Source organism: Parasteatoda tepidariorum, chromosome X2 (genome assembly GCF_043381705.1).
Source record: "Parasteatoda tepidariorum isolate YZ-2023 chromosome X2, CAS_Ptep_4.0, whole genome shotgun sequence".
NCBI classification, from domain to species: Eukaryota; Metazoa; Arthropoda; class Arachnida; order Araneae; family Theridiidae; genus Parasteatoda; species Parasteatoda tepidariorum.
The window spans coordinates 29,224,227-29,246,710 of NC_092215.1; the positions used below are offsets into that span (position 1 = coordinate 29,224,227).

Sequence of the window (22,484 nt, forward strand, 5' to 3'; positions counted from 1 at the left end):
CGCCAATAAGAATAAAACTAATTCATTTCTTTTGCCCGGAAAACATTTTATTTCTCATTTTACACACCTGATGGCAGTACCAGGATATTTTTAATGTAATTGTAGATAGTTAGTTTATTTTAAACTAGTTGCAATACTAATCAAATACGTAATACAAATACAAAAGCCAAAAAAATAGGCACTTTTATGACCGTTTTCTTGAAAATTAACCGATCGTTAAGGGGTTAAAGAACTCGCAACAACTCTTCACAGAAAAAGTTCTTAAAAAGTTCTTTTACCTTCAGTTTTTTTTTTTGTTTTTTTTTTTTGAATTATCTAATACCTTAGCTATGATGTGCTTTTTCGCAATCTGGTAAAGTATTAAAAATATAATCAACATATAAAAGAACATATAAGTAGTCAACATATAAAAGAATGTTAAAAATTTTCTGAATATTTAAATCATTATATTAAAAGTAATATAAAATATTTATATAGTTTGTTGAACAAGCGATGCTTTAAAATAAAATCATCCAATAAATCCATTATATGTGTTTTCTGGTAACTTAAGATAGTATTAAATATATCCAAAATTCATTTTAAAAAATATCTTTTGAAATAAGTAGTTTTTTTGTGAGGCAGTAATCAAATCAAATACAGTAAGGTATCCCTACAACGAAGTATTCTTTCAGCATATTTCTCTCTGTAACGAGATTAATTTTTAATGGGAACGTTCGATAATGTTCAAATTATTCTCCATACGACGAAGTGGTAGTCTCCATATAACGAATTTTTCAGATCATAGCCTTTTTAATTTTAATCCTTTTCGAGAATTTTCTGGCGTTTTTATTTTTAGTTTTTGTTATTTTTATAAAAAGTTGAAGTTGAAAGTTGGAATCATGGAATACGTTGGCACATTAAAATGGAAAAAATAACAGATGTTTACGAAGAATTGTTGATTGCTTCATATCTTACAAATGAAGAGATTTTCAAAGGTGTAAGGGGCAGCGATGAAGTCCAAGAAACTGATCTGACAGTGATTCCGACTACGAATTGAAGATGCATCATAGACTACTATGCGATGAAATGCTCCGATCATTTGAAACCATTAATAGAGGTTTCCAAACAGATTAAACGGTGCCAGACTTTATTTTTGACCTCTTCTTAAAAAGTGAATTTTTTTTTATAAAAATTTAACATTATGAAATTCAAAGCAATGTAAAATTACTTATTTTTTAAGTAAAATAAACATTAGTTTGTATTTATACATATTATTCTCTAAATTACAGAACTGCCTTCACATCCGAGCATTTTAATTCTGCAATAAGAATTATTAGTTTTAATAAATTTAAGCAAGTATTAATGTAATTTTCAATAAAAAGTCATAAATATATAGATTTGAAGTTCATTAAAAATTTGTAATATTTACGTAAACAACTTCAAAAATAATTAACCTCTGTATAACAAAATCTTCTCTATGGCGAATTTTTCAACTGAAACTAATTGGTTTTTGGCAAATATTTGATAAAATGATTACCATATTTCAATTTGTTTTCATGATGTCTAATTTATTCTGACGTCTATTTTCTAATGACGTCCACCTTGTTTTAATTAAGTCTAATTTCTTCAAGTGACGTCTAATTGTTTCTATTGACAACTGATTTTTTTCGAGTGACGTCTAGTTTGTTCTAGTGACGTCTAATTTGGTTTTAATAAACTTTCCATACTTTGAACCCTGCCAAAATTGCACATAAATTCTTGTTATGCTTTACTTTCTCATTGAAGAATATAGAGAAAATCGAGTTTTTGATAAAGATAACAATATTGGGAAAAAACGGAATTGACGCTTAGTGGGTTGAAAATTTAGAGGGCAATAAATTTGATGCTTAGAGGGCAATAAATTTGAAATTATATGAATAATATTTTCAATTGGTAATCACTACCTAGTAAGTCTTTATTTGATATTAGAACTGTGTAAAACAGATTTTAAAGAAATAGAAAATTCATATTCAGTACAGCATTGCTTAACTTTTGACTCAGAATTTTTATTAAACATATTTTTAATAATTTTTCTTTTTTGTATTTCTTTTGGTAAAAATGAATGAAAATTATTATATTTAGCATTTTAATAATTTATGGTTAGGAAATACAGTTTGAAATGTCTTTTTCTACGCTTAAAGTAAAATCTTCCAAACACAATTCACTTCCAACCAATAATTTTTCAAATTTATTCTTATATGCAGTTATTTAAATCTAAGAGAAACAGTTATTCATAAATGAAATTTCTTTTTTTTTTTACAAAATCAATCAAAAATGACAAATCAAAATCACTCCCTTCTCACTTAATAAAAGTTAATAAACTTTTTCAGAGCTGGGATATAAAAAATATTCTATTTATTTTTGTCAATGATATAAACCACTAAAATTATGGTAATTTTTATCACACATGGATTTTTATCAGTCACTTTAAATTTTGAAAACATAAAGCCTTATTGCAGACGTGCCTCAATGATGACCACAAATCTTTTGACTTTTTTAGACTAAAATTTTGTTTCAAAATTTTATATCCTGCAAATGGTCAGCTCTTTCTAAGTGACTGACACGGATTTTTTTTTAAATTATATCATTCAATTTAAATGAAGCGCATGTTCAACTGTTATCTTATAACACCCCACTCTTAGAAATAAAACTCTCACTTTTGACGGTTCAGCAGTCGTTGAGCAGCAGTTCGTTAATTCTGAGAAACAATTCATCGCGAAATCATGTGGTTTGTAACGAAACCCGAACTCTCAAATATATGCCGAAATTGTTTCCTCAATTCGAAACCTGATCGTAGTGCTTTCTGGGAGATTGTTAACTAGAATGACGAAACTAGAATATGAACTAGACAATCGAAAATAAAGCGGCGAATTCATCTGACAAGCCTATATAGTAGGCAAGGAGTTGATCTCGTAATAAGAAGATCTGGAATCGAATCCCGTTTCGGACATGGGTGTAATTTATCTCTCTGTTCTACCTGTTCTTGTTGTGATGTTACATTTATATGGTGCCCATGTTAAAGTGACCATTGGAAAAGTTTAATACAATAGGCTATACGAAATGTTTCGGAAGAAAAAAATATAATTACTAAATATTTCCTTAATTTTGATTAAATTCGTCTCGTCGGAGAAGATAGTTATTTCGTCACGTTGACAAAATGTTTTCTCGGAGCATGTACCAGGAAACGGTTTCGGCAAAAATGAAGAAAGTTTCGTGATAAATGAGCATCCCTTTTTTTAGTACATAGTGAAAACTAAGCAGCATTTTACGAGCACCGTTAAATTTGCAATAATATTACACTGTTAATAATTTTTATTACTTAAGATCACAATTAATTGGAATGGTGTAAACAAAAAAGCATGATCATATTGCAAGCTTCTTTTCTCTTTTTTTATGTAAAAAAATAATGTCTTACTTTTATTTGAGTGGCTCCTTTTTCAGGTATGACCACACCAACATCCACACCGTTGGTTTCCTGAAATTTTGGACGGTTTTTCGGAATACTGTCACCATTCTAAAAAACAAATTGCAATTTGGTTACAAAAAATGCCAAAAGTATATTGAAAATAATGCATACATATATCGCTTTTATAAAACTATTTAAAACCCACATATGGAAGATATGCACTTCACGGAGAAAAATAATTTGGTAAAATTACCATGCTGTATGGTTATGCCGTTTCTGGTAAAAAATATCATAATTCTGGTTATTAAAATCAAAATTTACGGTATTTAAATAAATCACTTGGTAATTTTTCCGTTCATTTGGTAATGGTATACTGGAAAGTCTGGTTTTCAAAATTATAGTTCTTATTACCTCACATTTAGCAAAAAATACAAAACTGAAAAGTAAATTTAACCAAATAAATGTTTTTTAAGTCATGGTCTCAAATATCATGATTATATTACCAGATTTTATCGCAAATTATAAAACCATATTTTATTGTTAATTTCACCGAAATCATTACCAAACTTTTTGGTATTCCCAAAGAGCCAGAAACGCGAAACATTTTACCATATTCTGGTAGCTTTGAGCATATTTTTTTCTGTGATCTTTCACTGTTTATTTTTGCAGCTTTAAAATACGTGACAAATTTAAAGATTCTGCCAAATTTGAAGTTTGTAGAGAATAAAAAGTTCATAAAAATTCTCCATAAAAGTTCATAAAAGTCACATAAAAAGTTCCCCATGAAAGTTCATAAAAGTTGCATAAAAAGTTCTCAATGAAAGTTCATAAAAGTTTCATAAAAATTTCCCCATAAAAGTTACATAAAAAGTTCCCCATGTAAAAATTTACAGAAAGGTAACCGAAGCAGTCCATAAGGGATTAATAGCTTAAGGATTATGGTTTTGAACCAACAATTTTAGAAAAATTTGTTCAATACTATACCATAATAGGTTTCGAACTTATAATTTCAGAAAAATTAGTTTAACGTTGAACCAAAATATCTTTACCTTGAAAAGCTATAATACGTTTCGAACTTACGAAACCATAATGAGTTTTGAACCTACAAATTCAGAAATATAAAAAATAAATATTCAACCAAAATATCTTTGCCTTGAAAAACCATAATAAGTTTCGAACCTATGAAACCATAAAAAGTTTCGAACCTACAATTTTAGATAAACTAATTCAACATTGATCCAAAATGATTTTAACTTAAACAGTGCATATTCGCTGCATCTTAATAAGGTGTTAAATTAAACAATAGCATGGCGAAAACATTTTTAATGACTTACGATAACGAGTCAACTTAGCACGATGTTCAAAGTGTAACAAATTTAAACGAGATTATAGTTCAACATGCTCGAAATCTTCTAACAGTGTATTTATCAGCTCAAAATTTCGGTTAAGCTCCAATTGTTTCAAATTATCCTTCATAATAGTGTTCTTAGTTTAAATTAAATTTCTCTCAAATCTCGTAACACTCGTAACACTTCGACAACTTTATATTCGGCACTTCTAGTCTAGTCATATAATTTCTTATATGCATAAGAAGAAATTTAATGAAAAATTTATTTTATATAAGAATATTTTATATATTTATTTTTATATATTTCATATAAGACTATTTTAGTGCTACAGGAGTGGTAAGCTCCATTCTTCTTAAACCAAAGTTATTTGCAAATGTGTGATTTGCTGTGAAATATATAGTCTATAGTTTTCTTTTTAAAAAAGCCTTCCTAAATTAAAAAGATACCGATCTTGGATTTAAATATATTTTTTTTAAATATGAACAGGATATGACGTATTTCTTATATGCATTCCAGGAAATTTAATGAAAGATTTATTTTATACAAGAAAATAACTTTTTGAATACAACTAGAATTGTAAGATTCATTCTTCTTTACCCAAAATTACACGCAAATCTTCGATTTGCTGTGAAATATTTAATTCATAGTTCCTGTTTTTTTCCCTTTAAAACAGAACCTCGTAAATTAAGAATACTGATCTTGGATTTAAAAATATTTCTTTTAAAATATGAGCAGGATATGACATAATTTCTTATATACATTCCAGGAAATTTAATGAAAGAAGTATTTAGTGTAAGAAAATAACTTTCTGAGTGCAGCATGAACTGCAAAATTCATTTTTCGTTACCAAAAATTATTTGTAAATGTGCAATTTGCTGTGAAATATATAGTTTATAGTTTGAAAACAACCTTTTAGATTACGAAGATATAAATCTTGGATTTAAACATATGTTGTTGTTTTTTTAAATATGGACAGGATATGACATATATTCTTATATGAATACCAGGAAATTTTAAGAAAAGTTTAATTCATACAAGAATATAATATTTTGAGGACAACAGGAGTTGTAAACTCAATCTTTCTTTACCCAAATTTATTTTCAAATGTGCGATTTGTTGTGAAATGTATAGCCTATAGTCTATAGCTTGAAAAAATAACCTTCCAAATTAAGAAGATACTGATTTTGGATTTAAGTTTATTTTTTTTAACATAAACAGAACATGTCAAAACTTTTTATTTGCATACAAGGAAATTTAATGAAAAATTTATTCTAATAATTTTTTAAATGCAACAAGAATTGTAAGCCCCATTCTTTTTCAGCCAAAGTTATTTGCAAATGTTCGAATTGCTGTGAAATATTTTCCTACAGATCTCGCATTAAAATATTATAAGGATTTATTTGAATATTCCTTCATTATACTCAACGACTCTCAATCGATTTTGGCTTTTCTATCACCTTTACGGGCGTCGACAGAAAAAGAAAATTTTTTCGAACTCTCTCAATTGAAGGCCAAGAATAATGTCTGGAAGTTTGCCATGTAAGTTTTACGAAGTATTAAAGAAGAGGATAAAGAAGAAGAAAAAAAAGAGAACAAAATATTACGCCATAAAAGATATAAGTATCTTTTTCGAGGAATATTAGATCATAAAATTGAAGAGAAAATGTCGTTTGGGTTATTAACCATAGTAACATTCGATACTATTATCAATATGTTTCAGTATATATTTATAATTTAACCACTTCGCAAATTTGACATATATTTTACAAAAGGAGAAACTTTAATTGTGAAAAAAAAAATATATAAAAGCTATGTTTTCCAAAAAGTTTTTTTTCTTGGAAATGTCGGAGGAGATTTAGTTCAAACTTCACGGAGAAAACATTTCTGGTAAAATTACCATGCTGTATGGTAATGACATTTCTGGTAAAAAAAAATTTTAAAATGTGGTTAATAAAACCAAAATATTCGGTTTTTTAACTTTTCTACTCATATGGTAACGGTTTACGGGAAATTCCGGTTTTCAAAATTATAGCTCTTATTGACTGGTGTAGCCTGGTTGGTAGGGTGCTGGGCCCTTGTTCAAAAGATCAGGAGTTTCATCCCCTCCTACCGAAGACTCCCAGAGTAGTAAATGGTGACTGGTGCCCGTTAATCTGTAGGGTGACAAAGTCCTCTATGTTACCATTGCAAATCATATCTCTGGGGGTACTAAATTGAGATTGATTGTTCTATGGTTCGGGTCAAAATTATGATCTATCGATGAATAAATGGATGTATGATAGGTTCCGCCGTATATGCGGCTTGTGACGTGTGTACGGCTGAAGTGTTTATGGCACCTCTGAAAAACAAGAAATACACCCTATTCCTTAAATACGCTTGGTTTGACCAAGCAGGCTTGCTGTATTGGCAAGTAGCATTAGAAACAACAACATAGCTCCTATTAACACACATTTAGTGAAAAATACAAAACTGGAAAGTAAATTTCGGCGAATAAATAGTTTTTGCACCTTGCTCTATGTTCTCGTGATAAAATTACCAATTTTTACCACATTTACCAAATTTTATCACGTATTATAAACCATATTTTACTGTTAATTTTACAAGAATCATTACCAAAGTGCTTCGGTAAAAATTACCGAGCTTTTAAGTGTTCCCATAAAGGTCAGAAAAATGGTTAATTTCATCATATTCTGGTAGTTTTGACCCTGCTTTTATTCATTATCTCATTGTTGGATGCAATTTATTGAGAAAATTGTGATTAAAATTTTTAATGAAAACATGATAAATGGTTATTAATCAGATATCAGATACATAATAAATGTGCATTAATCAAATATCAGATTCAGCAAGCTAAAACTATTACTATTATAGTATATTATTCGTTACAAATATTTTATGTTACTATATTAACACGTCACTGCATATGTAAAAATTATTTATATCACAAAAACTTTTAAAGCTAATTATTTTATGTTACTATATTAACACCTGACTACATACTTAAAAATTATTTATATAGCAAAAAATTTTAAAACTAATTATTTTATGTTACTATATTAATACCTCACTGCATATGTAAAAATTATTTATATCGCAAAAAATTGTAAAGCTAATTTTTAGCTAATTATTTCGTGTTACTATCTTAACATTTCACTGCATACGTAAAAATTATTTAAATCGAAAGAAATTTTAATGTTAAATTTAAGCTAAATATTTTATATTACTATAGTAACACTTCACTGCATACTTAAAAATCATTTACATCGCAAAAAAATTTAAAGCTAATTTTAGGCTAGTTATTTTGTGTTACTATATTAACACTTCACTGCATACTTAATTATTTATATCGCAAAAATTTTTAAAGGAATAATTATAAATATGACACTGTTCTAAATATTTGCAAAGTTCAAAATAATAATAATAATATTTCCTAATGCAGTTTTAAAACCGATATTTATTTTTAAAAAAAAAATCAGTTATTGTCTGTGCAATAAACATGACATTCACTCATTTTTATATGTGTTTAAATCAGTTATTTTCTTTGTTTATCTTATTATAAAAATATTATTATTGTAAAATTGTGTGACAATAACAATATGAAAGTTACACTTGCATTACTAGGTATCATTCAATTTAAAACTGATATGCTCTTTCTAATATTTAGATAGTTAGTCAAAAATCAATTAGAATGCATTTTTTTTTAAATCCTGTTTAATATTTCTTACATTTTAAATGAAATTTAGTTTTTAAGACAATAGTTAGAAAACAAATTTAGAGAAGAATGTCTGTCATTCCAACTAAATCGAAAAAGGTTCTCATATATATTATATTTTATCAGTTTTTGTTCCGGCATTTCTTAAACGGAATAGAAATGTATTTTTGTCAATCCTCATAAGTTAAGGAATGCTCAGGTTAGATAATGACTCATTATATAAGTTGGTCTTAGGTAACTTAGATAATGTTACGTTACTTAAGTAATTCAGAGAATATGAAATAAAATTAGATAATGATTCAAATAGGATTTTTAATATTTTCTAATAAAAATTAAACTTATACGTTACTTATGTAATTCATAGGATAAGAAATAAAATTAGATAATGATTCAAATAGGATTTTTAATATTTTCTAATAAAAATTCAACTTGTAAGTTATTTATGTAATTCATAAGATAGGAAATAAAATTAGATAATGATTCAATTAAAAATTTTTCTATTTTCCAATAAAAATAGCTTATGCTATGTTATAGTTTTCAAATATATTTCTTCTTTTCAGAAAATGCCTCATTCATTACTTCTCAATCTATTTAGTTTTCAGTTTTTAAATTGGTTGTCAATCTTCAAAGATCTTTGGCAAGATAATGACAAATATAAAATATTTACAAAGTTTGATTTGCAACAAGACAAAACAAAAAATATATTTGCAACAAAACAAGATAATATATTTGCAAAGTTTGATTTGACATGTTCTTAGGTGTAAAGATTGGTCTTAGGTAACAAAAGGTAATAGTTAAGTAACTTAGAAATTTTCTTAGGCTAGGAAATAAAATTGGAAAATGATTCAGTTAGGATAAATATATTTTTAATGGTTTCTAATAAAAATTCAACTTATGTTATATCATTGCATTAAAAACAGCTTTTTCCATTACCGAAAATGCAGCATTCAGATATAAATGAAACCTCATTAATTTAGTAATCATCCAATCAATTATTTTTAATAAGTTTAATTTTATTCCATAAGTTAATATTTAGGTAAAGTTTGGATAAATTAGGCAATGCTCAAATTAGATAGTGGTAATTTATTTTAGATAATGCATACTATATGTTTGCATAGGTTGGAAAATAAATTTACACAATGCTTATTTTATATTAAAGATGTCTAAAAAATTTTCAAATGAAAACATTTTAGGATTAAATATATCATAGTTATTGAATACTTTTTTCGATTGCCGCATTTATTAGTTTACAACAGATATAGATAATGCATACTATATGTATGCATAGGTTAAAAAGTAAATTTACGCAATGCTTATTTTATATTAAGCATATTTAAAAAAATTTCAAATAAAAGCATCTTAAAGTTAAATATATCATATTTATTGAATACATTTTTCGATTGCCGCATTTATAAGTTTTCAACAGATATAGATAAAACTTCGTGACTTTATTGATCATAAAGTCAATTACTTTTGATAAACGTAATTGTTATTTTCCTTGTTTGCTCCGAAAAGAATTTCCGCTGTATTTTATTTTATTTTTCGAAAACCGGAAATCATTTTTCACTTATAAAATATAAACTCACTCATGTAAGGATAATCAATAATCGTGATTCGGTGCAAAGAGCTAAATTCACTGTAATTCTACTTTTATGTCCTTAAATATGAGCCTCCACTTTCGCATTCATGGCAAAAAAAATTGATAGATGTTCTTGGTTAAGCGTAATTACTTTTGAATTTTAAAGTGAATCGCCGTTCATCTTCAGTGATTTATTGAAAACAATTCTTCAGAAAAAAGAAAAGGCTTTAACTGAAATTAATAAATCGAAAAATGGCATTTCCATAGAATAATCGGGTGGAAATAAATGATACTTAAAAAAGCTGTTTCAAGTCATGAAACCACATCTCTCATTTTTTTTATTCGAAATCATTTTAAAATTTGAATTTAATACTTTTTCAAAAAAAATATTGAAATAATGGTGAAAAAGTAACACTGAAAAAAAGTCCAAATCAAGTTACGGTAAAAATTGCCGGCACTTTTTATTGTTGAGTCCATTTTTACCGGTGCATGTTGCGGAACAAAATATCTGTTATACCGTAATTTTTGCATAACTAATTACCATAAAATCACTGAATCACTCTAATAAAATAAACATTTCTCTAAAAATTATATTTGCATTTTACTGTAAAAATAAATTTTTACTGTAAATTGGATTTTACGGATCCCGAAGCACCGGTACTTCATAACGTAATTTTAACCATGATTCTGTACAGTGTGATTATGTTTGTTGTATCGCAGAGATTTAATTTCTTTATTTGAAATCATTTCAAAATTTGAATTTAATACTTTTTTGAAGAAAAATATTGAAATAATGGTTAAAAAGTCACACCGAAACGAAGTCCAAATCAAGTTACGGTAAAAATTGCCTGGCACTTTTTACTGTACATACTACCATAGCATAGTTCCTGAGCATATTATCAGGATACATATTCTCAGGAAAAATTTATCCTGATCATTCAGGTAATTCTAAAATGATTTGAGCAAAGGAAAATTTAAACTACAGAACTCAAAACTGTATGGCAAAAATTAGAATTTCAATTGACGGTTTTAATCCGTTTAAGATCAGGATAAAAAACGGAGAATACCCGTTCTGATAACAAAAGGACTTTAAGCCGTTAAACATACAGAGAAATTCAGAAAAAAACAAAGAATATTTTTGTATTGTAATGTGCTCAAGTTTATTATAATAGCATATAGGAACATATTATAAAGGAACATAATATCATAGCATAGTTCTTGAGCATATTATCAAGATACATATTCTCAGGAACTGTTGTTCCTGATCATTCCGGTAGCCTTACTTTAATTCTATCATTCCTATTTTAGAATTGTTTTCTTTCTTTTTTTTAAGAAATCAGACGAAAAGCATATTTTTACACTTTTAAACGCTTATTTCAATATTTTTAAATAAAAATTAAGCAAAACTTTCTAAAGAATTATAAACAAAAACAAATTTGTAATTTAAATTTAAGTTTTACAAATCAAAACCACATTTTAATAATTTATTTCCTTCGGTTAATTCCGGGGAAATGCTGTTTTTCGATTTTTTAATTTCGGGAAAAGTGTTTCGGGTAATATTTTTGTAGTGAAATGTGCTCAAGTTTATTATAAAGACACATAGGAACATATTAAAAAGGAACATAATATCATGGCAGTTCTTGAGCATATTATCAAGATACATATTCTCAGGAACTGTTGTTCCAAATCATTCCGGTAGCCTTACTTTAATTCTATCATTCCTATTCTAGCGAACATAAATACTTGTGTACTAAATTTATCTGGATTAGAAATTGTGAGGTGGGGCCACTGATTTACTTATCAAAAAGCGTCACAATATCTTTTTTAGGGATAATGTTACACCTAAGGAATAAGCAGGGGATAAAAATTAGCCACTTGGATATATTGGATAATAGTGGAAGCCATTTGCGGAATCATAAAGAAGAAGTTTCTCATAATAAAGTAACAGATTTCATTTAGAACCACTTTCGCCTAAATAGAGTGTGAGGCCCTAAAAACAATTACCCTCATTCCATTCCATGGGGTTTACGGGTATTTATCCTCAACACAGCTGACGCTGATCTTTTCTAGTCACCGCTGTTTTAATTAATTTTGTTTCATATTCTTAATTAGGTGGGATAATATTTCAATAGTATAAAAGTCAACCTATTAATTACGTAACTTTTATGTTTATATTCTGTTGTATTTACACAAAAAATATTTAATTCAGTTTTTAAAGAAAATTTTACTAATTGAATCAGATTTTAATATTTATATTTTGAAAAACTTTATATTTAATATTATCATCTCATGCAGTGAGAAAAAAATGGTAAAAACTACTGTAAAATTTAAAATTTGCCGTGTAAATCTACCGTGTTTGTTGTTGGTAAAATTTGCCGTGTTTCTGGTTCTATGGGAGCACCAAAAAGCTCGAAAATTTTACTGAAGTCATTTGGTAAAAACTATGGTAAAATTAACAATAAATAGGCCTTCATTATATGTGATATAATTTGGTAAATGTGGTAAAATTTGTTAATTTTATCATGATACTTTAGAGAATGGTATAAAAATTATTTATTTAGTTAAATTTACTTTTAAGTTTCGTATTTCTAACTTCAAGTATGGTAAAAAAAACTATAAATTTGAAAACCAGAATTTTCCGAAACCGTTGCAATTTGAACAGAAAAATTACCCCAAACTAATTTTTTAAATACAGTATATTTTGGTTTTATTAACCAGAATTATGTTGTTGTTTTTTTAATCAGAAATGTCATAACCATACATTACAGTACAGAATTTTTTTTCTTTGTGTAGAATGCAGTATTTTATAGAGGTGAATAGGGCGAAATTTTAATACTATAAAAAATATTTAGAATTCATTTTGCATATTTCGACCACGAATCCCATTTTTTCTGACAAAAATATTTTTCACAAATGTCAATCTTTGAAATATTGTCGCCCGCTTTACATTTCAGCTGTAACTTCTTAAAACAATGAAAGTAGAAGTTGTGTGACGAAATAAGACTAAATTTTAATATTACAAAAGACATTTTGCATATTTATACGTCGAAGCCTACTTTTTTCGACACATTTTTTAAAAATAAATATCAATCTTAAAAACTGTGATACACGCTCCGCATTGAAGCGTGAATCTTTAAAGAAAAAAAAATAGCAATAGAGCATCGAATTTTAGGAAGAAAAACGTCTCTGAATTAATAATTCTAAAAAAAATAGTGTTTGCATTTCTTTAAAAATTTTGAAAAATAAGCCTATTATTTCTTGCCCTAAAAACAAGAATGAAAAAAACTAAATAAAGCATCTCAGTAGGCATACATGAAACAACAACTTCCATAAAAATATATCATTCGCAAAATTGCTGTATTTTAGAAGAAAATAGGCCTATTCTTGGTTGAAAAAAGATCACAAATCATTTTAAAAAAATACCCCATATTACCCTTGTCAACGTTATTTTATTGAATGTTGTGTTACCCTTTCCAATTACCTCAGCTTAAATAATTCACCGAGTTTGAGGTCAAAGGCCTTCTTTCCCACCACTTTAGGTAATGAGTTCTGAGTTTCCGTCCTTGGTCATTGTTGTCTTTTTCGATGTTTCAAATCAATGTTCTAGCTACCGACAGATCACTTCACAACTACTACATGGCCAATTAGAAGCCACTTCCTGATCTGGAAAATATCCTGCGCATTTGATTGGTAGTGAACATTAAATATAGAATACTTATGTTTATTGCATCGCAAGATTCTTACAATTATGTTTTGCAGTGACAATAATGTTTACAATAATGCAATAATGTTTACAATAATGTTTTGGAAGTATTAAAATATATATAACGTGTTATATTGCAATTTTACTGTGAACATTCGAATTTTTTTTTCCGTGCTGAAATTTTTTCTCCCATTTCTTCGCTCTTGTTTGATTCTTGGAAATTATAAACAAAAACAGTTGGTTTTTATTGTATGGAATGCTAAAATGTTTTCTTTAGTGAATAATAATACGAGATTGCGACCTTTTTCTATTCACAATACATTTAGGTAACACATATTTACAATACAAGTCTGTTTACAATACATTTGGTTTACATACACAGTAAAAAATTCTGGATTAAATTTGCGTTAACCCCTTCCTTCTCGCTCCCGTGAAAATGACGGGGTGAGATTTTACCAGCTGTTCCTCGCTCCCGTGATATTGACGGGCTGGAGTGTTCAGTGGTAACGCGAATATGAATTAGATGAATTCGTGGTAATTGAATTAGTTATCTATAATTCATTTCTTTTGCCCGGAAAACATTTTATTTCTCATTTTACATACCTGATGCCAGTACCAGGATATTTTTAAGGTAATTGTAGATAGTTAGTTTATTTTAAACTAGTTGCAGCACTAATCAAATTCGTAATATAAATACAAAAGCCAAAAAATAGGTACTTTTATGACCGTTTTCTTGAAAATTAACCGATCGTTAAGGGGTTAAAAAGTACCGCACTCTGGGAGCCGATACATTTTACAGTAAAATCCATTTTTACCGGAACATGTTTCGAAAGAAAAAATTTTATAGACGGTAATTTTTTCAACAATCATTACCGTAAAATCACTAAATCACTCGAATTAAATAAGTATTACTGTAAAAATTATTACTATAATATTTTACGGTAAAAATGGATTTTGCCGTAAAATCGTGATTACGGATGATACACCCAAAGTGCCGATACTTTATACCGTTATTTGATCCGGAATTTTTTACAGTGCACTTATGATTTTGTATTGCAGGATTTGTACAATGTTTTCTACGATAATATTGTTATTGGATGTACCAAAAACGTGATCTGTATTAAAGAACCATTTATTAGTTAATGCATTGAATTTCTGTTTTCCTTTTTATCGGCCTAATAGTTTTGAAATTAACAAACAAAATCAGTAAATCTTATTAAAGGACTCAATTATAGCTTTATAAAACTTCTAAACTGTTACATGAAAAAAAAAGACTGAAACACTTATGCACGACTAACAAGTTTATGATCGGTACAGATACTAACTTGAAGAGTTTAAAGTAATTTAATATGAAAGCATTTGGTACACTGAAAACAAGTATGATCAAAACTACCAGTTTACCTACTAAAATTCATCGTGTTTCTGGTTCCATGAAAACACCAAAAAACTCCGTAATATTTACTGAAACGATTTGGCAATGATTTTGTTAAAATATCAATAAAATATGGTTCTATTACATGTGATAAAATTTGGTGAATGTGGTAAAATTTGGTAATTCTATCATGACACCTTGGAGCATTGCATAAAACCAATTATTCGGTTAAATTTCCTTTTCAGTTTTTTTTACTAAATATGTTTCAATCAGAAACCAGAATTTTGAAAACCAGAATTTCCGGTAAACCATTACCATATGAAAGAAAATATTACCACATGAGTGGTTTAAATACCGTATATTTCGGTTTTACTAACTAGAATTATGTTTTTTTTAATCAGAAATATCATTACTATAGAGCACGGTTATTTTACCAGAATTTTTTTTCTCGGTGTAGCAACATTTAGAAGAACCTTAAATTCTGATTAATATTATTTAAAAACAATCGTGCGTAGTTTTACACGATAATGAAAGTATAAATAAAAAATTAAAGCCCTTAAAACACTGTTTTTTTCGTTTTTGAAGATATGAAGAAAAAATGGAATTTGCTCCACTCATCAAGTAAAAACTCAATTTTAAATAAATTAAAATTTTACGATCTGTAATTTTTTGAAGATAAAATTAGTACCTTGAACCCAATTGATGTTATTAAAGCTAAAATGGCAACAAGCTAAACAGCAGAAAATAAATAAATTAATTAAAACTTAACTTACACTGTTATTATTAAATAAAAAAGAAATGGAAACTGATACATTTATGCACCACTACGAAATGTCAGATAGACACAAATGTAATTAATTTAAATAATTTAATGTTATACAATTTAAACGTTTTTATAACTAAGTTTAATAGAAGATCTTACTTCAAATAAGATAATTAAAAAATATCGCAATTTAAAATGGTTATGAAACCAAGGACAAGACGGAAGTAGAACTTGTCTGAATTGCTAATTGAAGGACAAACAAGAATATAGCAACAAACTCAACTTGGAAAAAAGAAGACTTTCTTGTTATTAGTAGTATTAAAAAGAAAAATCTCTTTTTCTTTCTGATTTTTTAGGGCAAGGAATATTATCAAACATCTGGTTTTACTTAGCCCACAATGATTGTAATAATACCTGTATCATCAATTTTTCCCCTCTATTTCTCTTCAGTTTTTGTCAATTGATATTTTTACTCAAAAAAATTATTTCGATAACGCGTTAAATACTGTGTAACGCATTTTTAATTAAGTTTAATTTTTTTCTGTTTTCTAAACTTTTTTACGAATAAGTTCATAAACGCCTTTTTAAAAGAATAGGTTCAAATAACTAATTAATAAATGATGTAAGAGAACTTAGTAAAAAAACTTAGTAATTAAAAAAATGAGCAAAGAAATAAATTGAAAAAAAAACAGCTCTAACAATTTTTCTAAATAATGAAAAAATTAATTTAAAACTTATCAAATTTTCTGTTATCATTAAACTTACATAAAAACAATAAAATAATATTGATTATTAAAAAACTCTCTTAATTATATAAATTAAGCAAATAATTTTAAATTTAAAATTAATAACAATAATATTACTACATTATTATTTTAATGTATTAAATTAAAAACATAAATAAATTAAATCATTCATTAATTTTAAGTACATTCATAACTTAAACTATTAACAGGGGCTTGCTGGGGATTGAGTGAGCAGGGTGGCCACCCAGCTCGCTAAAATTTAGAGGCTTCCAAAATTCAAGATTGGTAAGTAGCCATGTTACATTTTTTTTTCTCTCTTTACTTTCTTACCAAGTTTAGGAAATTTCGTTAAATCTTTATAAACTATGTTCCTAGTTCTATCTCTTTCTCAGTAGAATGTTTTAGTTAATTTTAGTTATATCAGTAAAGATTTTAGTTATTAGATATGTAGTTAGAGTATCTACTAATAATTAAACAATAAAAGCTTGTTCTGCCTAGAACAAGTCATTTCAAAAAATTCTTTCGGATCGAAAATTTACTTTTAATTTAACAAATTGGTTCTCAGACTTTAAAAATTCATTAAGGTTTTGAGTTCTATAATTAGTTTGCAATAATTAAATAATGATATTAACCTTTTTATTATTAGTGGTACTAAGAGTTTTAGTTGTAGTATTATGGTTAAATAATATTAAGTATTATATGTACATTTTATCAGAGGTTTGGCCTTTAAACACGAAAAGAATTTACAAAACTAATCTGATTAAAATACAAAATAAAATCTATAGCTTGATGTATATTTTTCAAACAAAATAAGATTTTTATCAGCTGTGATAAAATGGATCAACTTTTCAACCTGGTTCGCTAAGATCCTAAGCTAAACCTTGACCATTGACAACATAACATGCATTAAGTACATAACTCGAATAAAACAAATAAGTTCTACACAATATGTTAATTTATTATTATACTTTCTGCTTTGTTGTTTAAATTGTTTGTATAATAAAAAAAAATTACTTTCGTAAAAAACTTCTAAGTAATGCTTTAGAAAAGATATTTTCCACTAAAAAATATTATTATTTATGTCTTTAATATTTAAATATTTTGTAAACTAAAACTAAACTTTAAAACTAAGAACATTAAATATCAAAATCATTTCAAAGGATTAGAAGTATGATCTCTTTTTATAAAAAAAAATATATAAAAATGTTTCATATTTTATTCTTAACTATGCTACTCTTATTAATGAAGGGCATCAAAATTTATTAATTAAAAACTGCAGTTGATTTAACTAGTGCAGTTAATTTAACTAATATTTTACTTCCAAGTAGTATAAATTTGTTATTTCTTTTAAAAGTAGAATATTTCTTCAAAAAAACTTCAGATCAGAGGGAACTAGGCCAGCACTTTATAAAGAATTGATCTGGAATGTCTAATATATTTTATTCTTTATCATGACTAACACTCATTTTTGAAGAAGCATTTAATATTTTAATTAATATTTTATTCTTTATCATGTCTTATAATCATTAGTGAAGAAGCATTTAAATATTTTAAATAATGTTTTATTCGTTATCATAACTAACACTCATTATTGAAAAAACATTTATTTTTTTAATTAAAATTTCATTTTTTATCATGCAACACTTATAAGTAAAAGAGCATATAAATTTTTTGTTTAATATTTTATTCATTATCATGACTAACACTTATTATTGAAGAAGCATTTAATTTTTTTAAATTGATATTGTACTCTTTATTATGTCTAACACATATTAATGAAGGAGTTTTTAAATTTTTCAATAATTATGACTGCAATATATAACTTTCCAGTAACACAAACTAGCAATTTTTGTTGAAGATGTATGATTTAAAAACAAATTTCAATAGTATTGAAGTACGATCACTTGTTAAAAATATTTATTTCACAATGCCTCATATTTTATTCTTGATCATGTTTAACACACTTAAATGAAGAGGCGTTAAAAATTGTTAATCAATTAAAACTGTATACAAGTAGTCAAAATTCCTTTTTTTTGGAGTTGGAATATTTTTAAAAAAGAAATTTATAGGAAATGGAAGTATGACAGTGTTTCATAAACAATTATTCTAGAGCAGGGTTTCTTAACCTATGGTTCATGGACCCCTTAGGGGTCCATGGGTCATATTTTTGGGGTTTCCGCAGAATACTTCTAATTTTTAAAACGTTTAGATCAATAATATTTAAATAACAGTGATCTTCTTTTTCTAAAAGGTGAAAATACATACATATTTGAAACTAGGTGATTTGTGAGCGGCAAGTCACCCCATGATCGAGATACCACAAATTCAGCGAGGACTTCACACAGCCCTCTAATATCCATGTCAAATATTATTTAATCATTATTTCATTTAATATTATTTGATATTTCTAAGCGGGATTATCCACACTTGTGACAATAAAAACAGAACATTGAAATCGATTGAATGTTGAATATGATATACGCGTTGCTTTGTCGAAAACCATTCCTCAATTCAATTTATTAATTAAGGAAAAGCAGTAACAACCTTCATATTAATAATTTTAATTTTTAAAATTTCGCATACTATTAAAGTAATAAAATTTAATTTTTTCTAATAATTGATGTTTTTTACAATTATTTTTTTCTCAGGGGAGTGGTCTGTGACCTCTTAAAAATTTTTAAAAGGGGTCCGTTATACGAAAAAGGCTAAGAAACACTGTTCTAGAGTGTTTAATATTTTATTCTTTATCATGACCAACACTCATTATTGAAAAGGCACCTAATTTTTTTAATTGATATTTTATTTCTTATCATGTCCCTACTCATTAATGAAAGAGCACTAAAATTTTTCATCAATCAGAACTGCAATATTTAATTTTCTAGTTACATAAATTAGCAATTTTTGTTAAAGATATACTATTTACAAAAAATTCTTTAGAATTTAAGTAAGATCATTCGTTATAAATAATTATTCCATAGCTTCATGTTTTATTCATGATCAGGCTTAACTCTCATTAAAGAAATAAAATTGAAATTTGTTAATTAATTAAACCTGCAATATTTAATTTAACTACTGTTCTACTTAACTTCTTGGTGACACAAATTATTATTTCTTTTGAAAATTAAAAATTAAAAAAATGATTTAAAAGGAAATAAAGATCTTCTTTAACAAATAAATGCTCCAAAATGTTTTATATTTTATTTTTGACTATGTGTAAGTTTTATAAATGAAAGGATATCCAAAATTACTAATTAATTAAAACTGCAATATTTGATTTAACTAATACAATATTTTACTTCCAAGTAGTATAAATCTGTTATCTCTTTTGAAGATGGTATATTTTAAAAAAATTTAAAGGAAAGGGAAGTATGACAGTGTTTTATAAACATTTATTCTAGAAGGCCTTAGATTTTATTCTTTATCATGACTAACAATCATTAATGAAGAGGCATTTAAATTTTTAATTAATGCTTTATTCTTTATCGTGCTAAACACTACATAGTGAAGGAACATTTAAATTTTTCAATAATTAGGACTGCAATATTCAATTTCCTAGTAACATAAATCAGCAATTTTTGTAAATTTATTATTTAAAAAAAAGTTCATTGAATTGAAGTAAGTCCAAATGGTATAATTATTTATTTCATAATTCTATGTATTTTTTCTTGGTCGAGTTTAAATGTCTTTAATAAAAGGACATTAAAAATTATTAATTAATTCAAAATGCAAAATTTAACTACTACTCTATTTAATTTCCTGGTGATATAAATTTTTATTTCTGTTGCAAATGCCAAAATTTTAAAAAAAATGAACTGAATAGAACTAAAGATCTTTTTTAACAAATAATTGTTCCAGAATGTCTCATATTTTACTCTCTGTCGTGTCCACACACATTAATGAAATAGCATTAATCAATCATCCAGACATTTTCATAAAAACAAGTAAAAATAATAGGTTTTCTGATTTTTCTATTAAATGAAGAAAATTTCCTGTTTTCCCAATATCTTTGAACAATTTTGAATAAACCAGTGATTAATCTTATACCTGTCAACATATTGATGCCTCTTGAAAGGAGAAATGTTTATCTTGTAAGTTTATGGATATTTCCTCGAATTACAAATTCTCCTTTTCTTGACACTTATTTTATGTGAAATTTTGATATAAATGGGGAATATATCTTTTTAAATATTTACAGGTTTTGTGAAGCATATTCGTGACTTCAAAGATGAGTGAGTTTGAAAAAAATCTATAGATGTCATAAATATATAGCATAAGAGGAACTCAAGACCTTGGAAAATAAGGTCAATCGTTCTCCGTGCATTTATAAGACATTTCATCACAGGAAAAAAACATTCAAGCAAAAATTATTATAAATAATTTGTTTTCGCATAGAAAAATTATTTTGGAAATTACCAGAATTTAATGTTTAGCTACACGTTGTATTAAAAATGTCTTAAATAAGTTTGTTTTTATAATTAAGTAAACAATTATTCTAGAGTGNTTGTTTCTTGTTCTTCATACACCTTTTCTTTCAGTTGAAAATATGTTTAAGCTTGAACGTTTTATATATATATATACAGTCGAACTTCTATTTAACGAACTTCCATTTTGCGAATTTCTCTATTTTGCAATTTTTTTCGCGAAAATTCCTTCGCAAAATAACTTCCAAATAGCGAAGTGAATTTTTTGTTTAACGAACTTTTATTTGAGAATCACTTTTAAAAAGTTTCAAAATATTTCAAACAGTTTCCCAAAATAATTCAGAACATTTCAAATTTATTAACGCATTTTATGGGGGAAATGACCTTGAAATGATTTTCAAACCCACTTAACTTTTAGACAAAGCAGCAAAATCCTTTCCCTTTTTGTTTGCATTTCAAACGAAAAACTCAGACAAAATTAACGTATTTTATCAGCAACAATTAAACTTACTTAACGCATGTGGTAATGTATATGGAAGGCTTGTAGTATGTTTAAAATTACTTTTATAATAAATGCAGCTATAATTTTATACATAAATATAAATTTTTAGTCGAAAATGTTTGTAGCATGATAGTATAATGCTGGATAATGTTTTGCTCTATTTTTGCTTTCCATGCAGATTTCTTTTATGGTTAAGGGGTCAAAGTACCCTTGCAGCAATTTTTTTAAATAAAGGTATTATCATTCATTTTGTGGATGCTTTACATGCTCATTTAACTTATAATCAATAATTTATCTTCAAAAAACAATTAAACTGTTTAATTTCTTAAAATTCAAAAAATTCAAAATTTTTAAATCCCTAAGGCTTATTTATTCTTACGTATTTTCAAAAAATGTTTTTTTCTTAGTGATAACAATATTCATCTTAACAATTTTGTGCATTCATTTTTTTTTAAATAACTATTAAAATAATTTTTATAGATTCTTTTGTAAAAAAGTGGCAAAAAAAGGTTAAAAATTCCTGTTAGGTATATATAAAATGCTGTAAAAATTGTAATATCTCATAAAATGCTTATTCCATGCACAGTTTAACCAAGTGTATTATGCTTAAGATAAAAAAGTTTACTTCAAAACTTTATCTTAAATAGAAAAAAATTCCTTAGGGATTTGATTAAAATTAAAACTCAAAATTACCACCTATGAGAAAAAGCACTTTAAAGTTTGTCTGCTGAGCAAGTTTCGGTATTAGGACAATCTAAAATCATTCATAACTTTTTTAAAAATGCAGAGAGAGAGATGATTTTTTTTCAGTGCATTTGAAATAATTTTAAGTTTTTTTATAAACAATAAAAACTTTTTCGATGTTTTGGTCATTTTTTGGGTACTGTGACCCCTTAAGATTTATTAATAAATA

General features: G+C 26.6%; 1 non-coding gene across 1 annotated transcript in view; it reads right to left on the reverse strand.

Moving 5' to 3' along the window:
* The window catches only part of LOC107454187 (uncharacterized), a 209,687-nt gene that overhangs the window by 125,497 nt on the left and 61,706 nt on the right, over positions 1-22,484 (reverse strand). The window contains exon 3 of the transcript XR_006225013.2: positions 3,434-3,532. This is a non-coding gene — a transcript (uncharacterized protein). The remainder of the gene's footprint in view (positions 1-3,433; positions 3,533-22,484) is intronic.